The sequence below is a fragment of the Bison bison genome, unplaced genomic scaffold (assembly GCF_000754665.1).
Source record: "Bison bison bison isolate TAMUID 2011002044 unplaced genomic scaffold, Bison_UMD1.0 scf7180017864376, whole genome shotgun sequence".
In the NCBI taxonomy this organism is placed as follows: domain Eukaryota; kingdom Metazoa; phylum Chordata; class Mammalia; order Artiodactyla; family Bovidae; genus Bison; species Bison bison.
In genome coordinates, this window is record NW_011494948.1 from 8,761,823 (window position 1) to 8,771,889 (window position 10,067).

The 10,067-nt window shown below is 44.5% G+C and overlaps 1 pseudogene across 1 annotated transcript in view; it reads left to right on the top strand.

Annotated features, from left to right (window-relative positions):
* Positions 1-10,067, top strand: part of LOC105000981 — a 59,422-nt pseudogene that overhangs the window by 19,041 nt on the left and 30,314 nt on the right. The gene's annotated exons all lie outside the window — the stretch shown is intronic.

Here is a 10,067-nt window from a genome sequence, read left to right on the forward strand (position 1 = left end):
GTCCACTTTGAGGTAAATTATGTATATTGTGTAAGGTATGGGTTGAAGTTCATTTTTTCCTGTATGGATACACAGCTGTGTCATATCATTTATTGAAAAGACTATTTTTGTCTCCACTGCTAACTGCTAAGTCGCTTCAGTCGTGTCCGACTCTGTGTGACCCCAGAGACGGCAGCCCACTAGACTCCCCTGTCCCTGGGATTCTCCAGGCAATAACACTGGAATGGGTTGCCATTTCCTTCTCCAATGCATGAAAGTGAAAAGTGAAAGTGAAGTCGCTCAGTCGTGTCTGACCCTCAGCGACCCCATGGACTGCAGCCTTCCAGGCTCCTCCATCCATGGGATTTTCCAGGCAAGAGTACTGGAGTGGGGTGCCATTGCCTTCTCCACTGAATTGCCTTTATACTTTTATTGACAGTCAATTGTCCATATATGTATGGGTCTGTTTTCTAGACTTCCTGTTCTATTTCACTGATCCATTTTTCTCTCTGGAGGCCAATAACACACTGTCTTAATTACTATAGCATTATAATAACACTTGAAATCAAGTAGTGTTAGTTCTCTAAATTTGTTCTCTGTAATATTATCTTTGGATGAACTCTTCTGTTGGTTTTTGATGTACTCTCCTAGTGTTTTATCTGTTTGTTAACAAGTTTTCTCTTAGAAACCTTGAATACACTCAGACAGATATTCTTCTTACTTAGAGCTGGAGATAACACGTGTGCATTTTAATTCTTTCAGTCCTTTGGGCTTAAATGTCATCTTAATTCAAAGATCTTTGATAAAAATGCATGAACCCCAAAGCATGTGCAGTTGTTGTAGTATTAAGCCAAACCATCATCTGCTATAATGGCAACTGACAGCCAGCTCAGAACCTGAACTTTTTTGGAAACAAACTGTATAGACTGACCTCTTACGGGCGGGAAAGCCCAGATGAAAGGTTAGTGGGAAGGTTGCCTCGATTCATAGTAATTCCTACAAGTTATCAGTCATTGGACCAGCTTTTTGCATATAGCATCTTATTTTATCTAAGATCTTTGTAATTTCCCATCTAGGAATACACTCTGGAGCAGGATCAGAAAGCCTTCTTTGTAAAGAACCAAATGTTTTAGGTGGGGTCAATTTCCCAGTCTTGGGTCAAGGTATTTGCATAGTACCCCACACTTAGAAGGGCTTCCCTGGTGGCTTAGATGGTAAAGAATCTGCCTGTAACTCAGGAGACCCCGGTTCAATCTCTGGCTCAGGAACATCCACTGAAGAAAGGGAGTGGCAACCCATTCCAGTATTCTTGCCTGGAGAATTCCATGAACAGGGGAGCCTGGTGGGCTACAGCCCATGGGGTTGCAAAGAGTCAGATATGACTGAATACCTAAATCTTCTTTCTTACATACTTGGAAAAGTTCTGTGCTTGGTTGCAAACTCTGCTGTCCCCATGTTGAAACTACTGAAAGCTTTCTTCCTTAAGCGAGCTTCCGAATTTTCATTTTAAATGAAATATTCTGCAGTCCATCCAAATTGTAGGCTTTGCAGGTCGTATAAGTCTCTGATGCACCTACTTGCCTCTGTCCACGTTAGAGGAAAGCAGCCATAGATGACATGTAATAAGTGAGCCCAACTGTGCTTCAATTAAACGGTATTTAAGAACACTGAATTGGAATACAGTGTTTATTTTTATGTATCATGAGATGTTTTTCTTCTTTTATTCCTCTCATTCACTTGAAAACATGAACACCTTTCTTAGCTCCCAGACCATAGAAAATAAGAAGTGTGTTCCCCTCGGCCTGTGGACCGTAGGTTTCTGGCCCCTCCTTGGGGAAAGTCCTGCACATGTGCAGCAGGTGATGTGGACAACAGGTTCACGGTAGAACAGTCTGTGAACGCTGCAAAGCAGAAACAAACCAAAAGTCCCCACAAAGACAGAATGGCTAAATACACCGCTGCATATTTATATACAACATATGATGGAAAGAAAAGAAGCAAGTCATAAAACAGTGCAGTGTGATTTTATTTATATGAAGTTCAAAAATAGGCCCGCGTAAGCACTAAAACTAAAGTATAAAAACAAAAGCAAAGCAACAATCATAGGAAAAATAGGACCATGATTCCCTCTCAGGAGGGGGAGATGACGGAGAGGCGGAGACTTCTGAGGTTCAGGCAACACTGTCTTTCTTGACTTGGGTCATGCTTACCTTGTTGTTTATATTTATTCTTCAAACTATACCTTTTATACAGCTGCTCTGAAATGTACATCTCATCATTTTTAAAAGTTCAGTCCCTGGCACTAACCCTAAATTGGCATTTGGACCCCCATTCCATCGTGAGGGAGGTGGGAGGCCCAGGGTGGGGAGCAGCCGCATGCCTAGGCCACATGTTTCCAACTTCCTGAAGCTCCTCTGATATCATTTTGAAGACCTTTGGCATCCATCTGGCCCTGGGCTTCCACATTCGCCAAGAAGACTCTTGGCTTGTATAGCATTCAAATGTTTTTCTTTTCAGTTTGCTTTCGTCTCAGACACTAATGCTCTCTGCCAAATTCCCTCAAGGTCAAATCTACATTATTATGGGTTCCATTGTCTTGAAGCCTTTCTTGTTTGCAAATTCCATTTTTCCTAATTTCAAAATATAATTATAAATAATTCAATCAGATTGAATTGGGCAGTGGATGTGTGTGCTGGCTACTTTCCCTTTATCCCCCTGCTCCTCAGTGTTTATTCTCTTCTTAATATTTCTACCTTCTGGCTTTCTATGTGTGCCTGTATGCTGTCACGAACTGGACAGGGCGAAATTGAAAAAAAGAAAACATGTATTCAAGGTTGGAAAGGACATGAATTTAGGAGTAAACCAACTGGAGTGTGAACCTCACTCAACCTAGCAGCTGTGTGTTCGAAGCCAGTGACTCAGCCTCTATGAGTCTTTTCTTTCATTAACAGAAGTGAGGGCTGAAAACTACAAGAGAAAATCATCATGAGAATGAGATGTGTGACGGTTAAACAGAAAGTCTGTGAAATGTACCTAGCTCTACCTCTTCTGCTACTGCAGGACTTGTGGAGGAGGGCAATACATTTCGGTTTCTTTCTCTCTCCCTCTTTTCTAGTCTTCCTCCCTTCCATTCTTTCCTTTTGCATGATTTTTCTGCCTACTGCATTAACCTCATTAATCCAGCAATTCTCTAACGAAAGAAAAAGATGGTAGAGAAATGTTGGGGACAGGAAAAATTAAAGGTGGGAGATTTTTCTCTGAAGCCTGGGGAAAGAGCAGGGGACACACTCTGATGATCCATTTCTGTCCTTTTCCCTTTCGCCTCATAGGTCTATTCACACCTAGAAGTCCACGAGCCATAGCAAGACTGCAGTCAGAATCTTTAAAGAGCTCAAGATAGTGCATCATGATTTGAGGGATTAAAACCTGTATTAATAAATCACTTAGAACCTTACCTGGCATACTCTCAGCACTCAATAGATGTTGAATATTATTCTTGTTATTATTTTCCTGATGATTATTATTGCTGTTCAAGACAAGCACCCCAGTACAGGCAACCAAAGTCATAAGGCCATTAGCTGCCTTGTTTTCCAAATGCCTACCCAAGTTACAAATATAGCAATAGTTGTTTCTTTCAGCATTTCCCAGCCTCCTGTGTCATTTCCCCTGCTAAAGGTTTCATTCTGCCTTTTCCAGAACAAACATCATTATAATCACTTCTTGTTCACATCTCTGATATCCCCATGGCTCTTGTTGCTCTCACTGGTAGTAGCAACACCTCTGAATTTACCACCATCTGCAAATATCATTAGCTATTGTTTATTCCCTCTCCCACACTATTAATGAAGATGTTAATTAAGACCAGAACTAACACTGACCCCAGCAGCAATCCACAAGACATTTATCCAACTGGATAAACTTCTGTTAGTCATTACCCACTGCTCCTAGACATTACCACCACTCCATTCCCTTCATCTGCTAATTTGTAAGAGAGCAGGGGAGAGAATTATGGGAGCCCAGTATTATTTAAAAATTAACACTCTGATACTTAGGCTTTTGTAAAGAGATTTGGTGGAACATCAGAAGGGCGGTTGTAAGCATTATGTATGAGTGAAAGGAGCCAGACTCCAAAAGAATTTGGTAACTGCCTGGCTCAGCTTATGGGTGTCAGAGAATTTAGCAACACTCTGTAAGGCTGGAGGACACCAGCACAAATATTAGACTGCTTTTCAGCTGCTTTCTTTTACAGATGATCAGACTGAGACCCAAAGAGGCAAAGAGACTTGTCCAAGGTCACTTCCCTAGCTCATGCTAGAACCTGAATTGGAACCGGGAGTTCTAACTTCCTGTCTCATGATCTTTGCAGGAGCCAAGCTGATCATGCTTCCTAGCGGTTCTGTTCGGACACCTATGTTGTTAGCATTTGCCCACTAAATCCTAGATGCACAGAGCCATGTCCATCAACTTCATCTCTTTGTCCCCAGAAAACCATCTCCTTTAGTAGGAGTTCTCTGCACATTTATTAAAGGAATGAGTATTATTCACCACGATGCACTGTGCTCTCAACCTATAAATTAGTAGTTCTCAACCTTGGCTAAACATTACAATCACCCAAGGGAGCTTTTAAAAAATGCCAATGCCCACACCACACCCCTTGAGATTTGAATTTAATTGGATTGAGGAAAGACCAGGCACTGGTAATTTTTTAAATCTCCCTAGGTGATTCTAATGCAGACAGGGTTGCGAGCCACCTCCCAGGACAAAGTCTTTTTCCAAAGATTCCAAAATTGAGAAGTTTCTTATTCTATAGAAAGGGATCAGTACAGAACCACTGTAACTTAGCAATTAGGAGCAAACCTTTCTTTTAAACAGGAAACTGACTTGCCCTTCAAACCTTTTCCATGTGAAGAATGCAAATTACATTGCCCACTCAGAATAATGTAGTTTGGAATCTATTAATCTGATGCTGGTATTTACATGGGGCAATTTTTCCAAACTTAGCTTTAACCATGTGGGCAGTAGTACCAACTTAAAGCTCTCAGGTAGCCCGAAGGGACTGACTCATTTACTACAAAAGCTGGCCCACTAGAAGCAAAGTTAAGCAAAGGACAGGGGACTCACCAGTGTTTAGGGGTTTGCTTATTTAGACATCAATACCCATTGTACCCTCTGCAGTAACAATGCCTTGCTGCCACTGGTATGGCAATGAGGCCTTAGTAGAAGAATGTAGGTCAAAAACAAAATAGTGAGACATCATCTCAGGCTTCTTCCTGGACAGGAGCCCAAGAAGAATAGAAGACAAGGCTTTGGAAGGTCTCAGAGGCTGCTAGCCTCCTGGAGTCACACTTGATGGTCTTTTCCATTTTCAGGGAACATCCCTAAATGACTAAGTGCCCAACAACACTCTTACCTGTCAAAGAGGGAAATTCAGAGTGCTCATGTATGGTGGCACAGGTTGTCCACTGTCCAGGGGAACTTGGTGTAAGGGGGTGGAAATCTGAAGTGAGAAAAGGTGTTTTCAGGAAGCCAGAGGGTTCTATTTGTAGTTCACAGAAAGGCCTCACCTGGAAACACGGGGGCCTGAAGAGGGAGAGAGACAAAGACACAACCGTACCCTCGTTATAGGTAGCAGAGACCTGGTGATGAAGGCAGAGAAGAAGAGAGGAGAAATGATGGAAAGTGTTGGGAGAGGTTATGAGGAGCTCTCCACCCTCACAGAATATGCTCCAATATCAGTGCCTCTCCATGGTTGTGAAGGTGGAGATAAAACAGGAAAATGTACAGGAAGCCAGAGAAACATGGAAATGGAGTATCTGTAGAAAAGACAGTAAGATATACAGAGAAAGGAAGTCCAAGGTGGGAACGTTTTTCACATATTCACTCTCTCACCAGTTGAAGTTAAGGCCCCTGCCACGCATGGCTCATGGGCTTGCCTGCTGCTGTCACAAGCTGGTTCAGCTTTGGGGAAAGAGAAAGGAAGAGAAGGCGTCCTGGCAACAGTCCCCGATGGAGGGTCAGGACAGACGCCTTAACCAGTGAATGCTTCCAGATGCACTGAAGTGTCCTCCCAAAACACTGCCCAAGAAACAGCTTAACCAGAGAGTGACTCCTCTAGAGGGGGAAAAAAAATCAGTCATGTTGACAAGGTCAAAATACCAAGAAAACAGCCTTCCCAAGTGAGCAATTCTGGGTCAGGATCACAGTTCATTAGAACATACTCTTTTCTGCTTCTCCCTTCTTAGACCTCTCGGTTAGGGTGTGATTTTTAATATATGCACCCACACAGAGGGTCTCAGGGTACACAGTGTCTAATAAAACATGTAAAAGATTGGATCTGGGGAAACGATTCTCACCCTGCTAACTGTTGAAAAGAAAGACTCTAAGGGAGGTGCTACAGTAGTAGCCAAATACTGAGGACAAATTAGCCCAGGTAGTATTTGGGCATAGAAGGAGTAAGTTATGGTGTGGTCTGCCCTGTTCCAATATTGGGACTCAGCGAGCACTCAAATTTCCCTCAGGGTCTGGAAACTGAGGCAGTTTGGACGGTTTCCCCTTTGGTTGCACCATAGAAAGCTCAGGGAGAAAGCCAGTGGAGTGAGAGAGAAGGAAATAAGGAAGGGAGGAAAGGGAGGATGGAGGGAGGAAGGAACACAGATAGGGAGGACTCACTTATTGAGCACAGACTGCTTGCCAGACATTGCTTTTGGCTTTTTCATTCATGCAATTCCGCAGACATTTTAGAACACCACTGTGAGGTTGGTATAGTTGCCCAGCTAATGAGTGGCCAGGTTATATTCAAGTCAGGTTTGTCTGATTTCCACTTTCCTCTCTTTTCCATGGACTAAATCTACATGCATATACACCTATGTATGTGTTTGTGCATATGTGTTTTATCACATCAGTGTTTCTTAATACTGCCCTTGTCACCAAGCAACCAAACAATGCGGATAAATTTCCTGTTACATTTCTGTTTTCTATCATGTCCTCAAGCTAATTGGTTTTCCTCTCTTCAGAGTGGCCTCCAATGTTGTCGGCATCAGACTTTGCCTGTATATTATTGAGGAAAGGGGGAAAAGAGGAAGGGTTGAAGCCAAGGGAGATCATTTGTCCTGGTTCTGTTGCCTACTGGGCAGGATTTGTTTTCTTTTTTTGTGGAAGGGGTGAGTGCCACTGTTTTGCTGCCCTGCACCACCAACTGGGAATTCTCAGATCTCCTTTAGATAAACAGCTCAGCCCTCTTCAGTCCACAACCTGATAGTTGGAATCTTCCCTTTGCCTTGGAGAAGCTTGGAGAAGCCTTGGAGAAGCTTCTTTTCAAGCAGTCATCCCATACTTCTCTTAAAGAGGCACCTCCGAAACAGGCATTGAAGACCTTGCCCCTATTGCCAACAACCTCTGTGTTGTTTTCCTGAGAGGAAGGGGAGAGGGTTGTTTTCCTGAGAGGAAGGGCTGGGTTGGGGGCTACATAGTCATGAGGCTCTACCTCCCTCCCCAGCTGAGGAGAGCTGACCAGGTTCTCCCCCACCCCCATTCCGTGTCTCCCTGGAGCACACACAGATGCTTCAGGAGGAGATACTATCACAAAAGGGTTTATTAGGGAGAGAAAAGTGTGAAAAGGATGGAGCTGTTGGCAGGGACGCCTGCTCCATGGTTCAGCCTCTGCTGTCTGCAGGCTCCGTTGATTGATCCTTCCCTTTTTTTCTCCACTCCCTACTTTCCAAGGGTTTATATTCACTTTACAAAGAAAAGCCATCGCCAGGCAAAGATGTTTATAGCATTGTATTAAAGTTTGGTGGAGAGGAGGGGAAAGGAAGGAAAAGGCTGGATTGGGGGGTGTGGGGGGGAAGACAGTGAGAGAAAGCAAAGGCAGGCATGCATGAGAGGCCGGAGCAGCAGCCAAGAAGAGGAAAAAGGACTGCCGGGGACAGGCAGACAAAATGTGCCTGGAGCCTTTATAGAAAAAGCGCAAAGACCTGAACAGGAGAAGCAGTTAAACACCCAAGTGCAAATGGACTTTGGGATTCTCCTGGCAGAAAGGGCTGCCAACAAAATACAAAATAGGCCACCTTGACGACCCAGAGAAACAAGTTCTGAGAAGGCCGTTAGGAGATGCCCAGAAAAGGGCCAGCAAGTAAATATATAAAGGGCAGAGTATGCTAATATGCTGTGAGCCTTTAAACTGGAGGCGGGGGTGTGAAAGAGGGGGACAGGGAGAGAGAATATGAAGGTCTGAGACAGAGCAACATCAAGTGAAAACAAAAGCAGCACAGAGACAGACCAGGACAAAACACACACACACACACACACACACACACACACAGCCAGACCCCAAGAGAAGGACACACAGAGAGAGTCACACACAGAGAAAGACAGGAAAGGGCTGAGGAAGGGGGGTGACGAGTGGGAGTGGGGTGAGAGAGAAAGTCTCCAGCCAAATGCAGGAGACTTGGCAGTGGGACAGCAGCGGGCGGGCGGGCAGTAACTGCACTTGCTGTGTCTCGTCTATTGTTGTCTCCGAGGGGGGGATAGGGGGAGTTGTTTGTTTGTTTTGTTGTTTGGCCTCTTTGTCTCTTTTGTTTCAAGTACTGAGTTTGCTTCTTTCCCAGACTCTGGGCTGATGGAAGAGCTTTATGGATTTTTCTTAAAGAGACAGGATTAGCTAGTGTCCTAGTATTAGCAATTTCTCAGTCCTAACCAGTTCCTGCCTAAGTGACTGTTTTACTAATTTTTTTAAAGGATTATATTAAGAATGGAGAGTCGATGTGTATGCTGCTTTTTGTGGTAGTAAGAATGAACTGGTCAATTTCACCCTCCCCACTAAAGCTCTTCCTATGGGACTGCCAATACTACAGGAGGCAAGAAAGAAAAGACAAAAAAGAGAAGAAAATCCTACAAACAACAGTAATAGGGGACATACAAAATTAATTTCAAACACATTGGTAAATGTTCTACTTAAAAAAACAACAACAACTAAGCCTCAAGATTTGAAATATAAACTTGAAGTTGTAAATAATCAGGAGAGGGGCTTTGAAGGAAGAAGGATGGCTCCTCATCCTTCCGGTGACACTGCCAACACGCTGCCCCATCTCTTGGTGTTACACCAGGGCTTTCCCCAGGCTCCATCCCAGAAGATAAATGGCACCGCCATCAGGCTCTGGGTCACTCCCTACCCCCTCCTTGGCCTTCCTGAAAGGAAATGACCATCCACATGCTGGGGCAGCTAGGTGTCACAACGCTGAGCAGAAAGTTGCTTTCTATTCACTTGAGGAGAGGCAGGGGAAAGGGGTGTCCCTCAAGCCTTTCACTTCTTTGTTTCCAGAGAGACTTGTAGTTTCCTTTTCCAGTAATGGAACTAGGTTTTGGTCTACAGAAGACAGCTTCTGAAGGAAATGAAATTTTAAAACACTCCCAAATTCATCTAAGTTGGGTTTTCAATACCTCTCTAGTCCTCAGCCAGCCCTTTTCTTAATCTTATCTTCCTTCTCTCCTCTCCTGCCTTAAAATCTCCCAGTGAAATCTCGGGTGCCAGAGATGAAAAATAAATAAATACAGCCCTAGGACTATGGAAGGGTAGGTGGGGGTGGGGATGGCAAAGGGAAGTCGGGGTTCTTTTGTGCACGGATCCTTTATACTCAAAGTAAACACCGACCGGCTTCAGTGGATTCTCCTGCCCCCAAGCCAAGTGTGGCTGGGTACCGCTGGCTCTGGGGGGTTAGGTGCCTCTCCTCCGCCGGCCCTTGAGAAGTTTGGGACTTAACAGCTTTGTCAACTGCTCAAACTCGGGGGTGGTAGGAGGAGGAGTTAAGAATCAGGGCAGCTTACACCCACAATTTTATCCACTGCCTTCCTCCTCTACCTTAATTTTTCTCCTTTCGCCTCCCTCTTTATCCCCACTCACCACGCCTTTTAAAAAGCCGCCACAGGCATCTCCCCCGCCGATGAAGCGGTTTTACTGTTACTGCTGGGCTGCCATTTGAATGGGCCGGGAAACCTCCCGCCTTCCCAGGCCACACTCCGCTGGGTTTTCTCCCACATACGCTTGGTGACAACGTGGGCCTGAGCAAGCAGGGACCAGCCCGGGGGTGGGC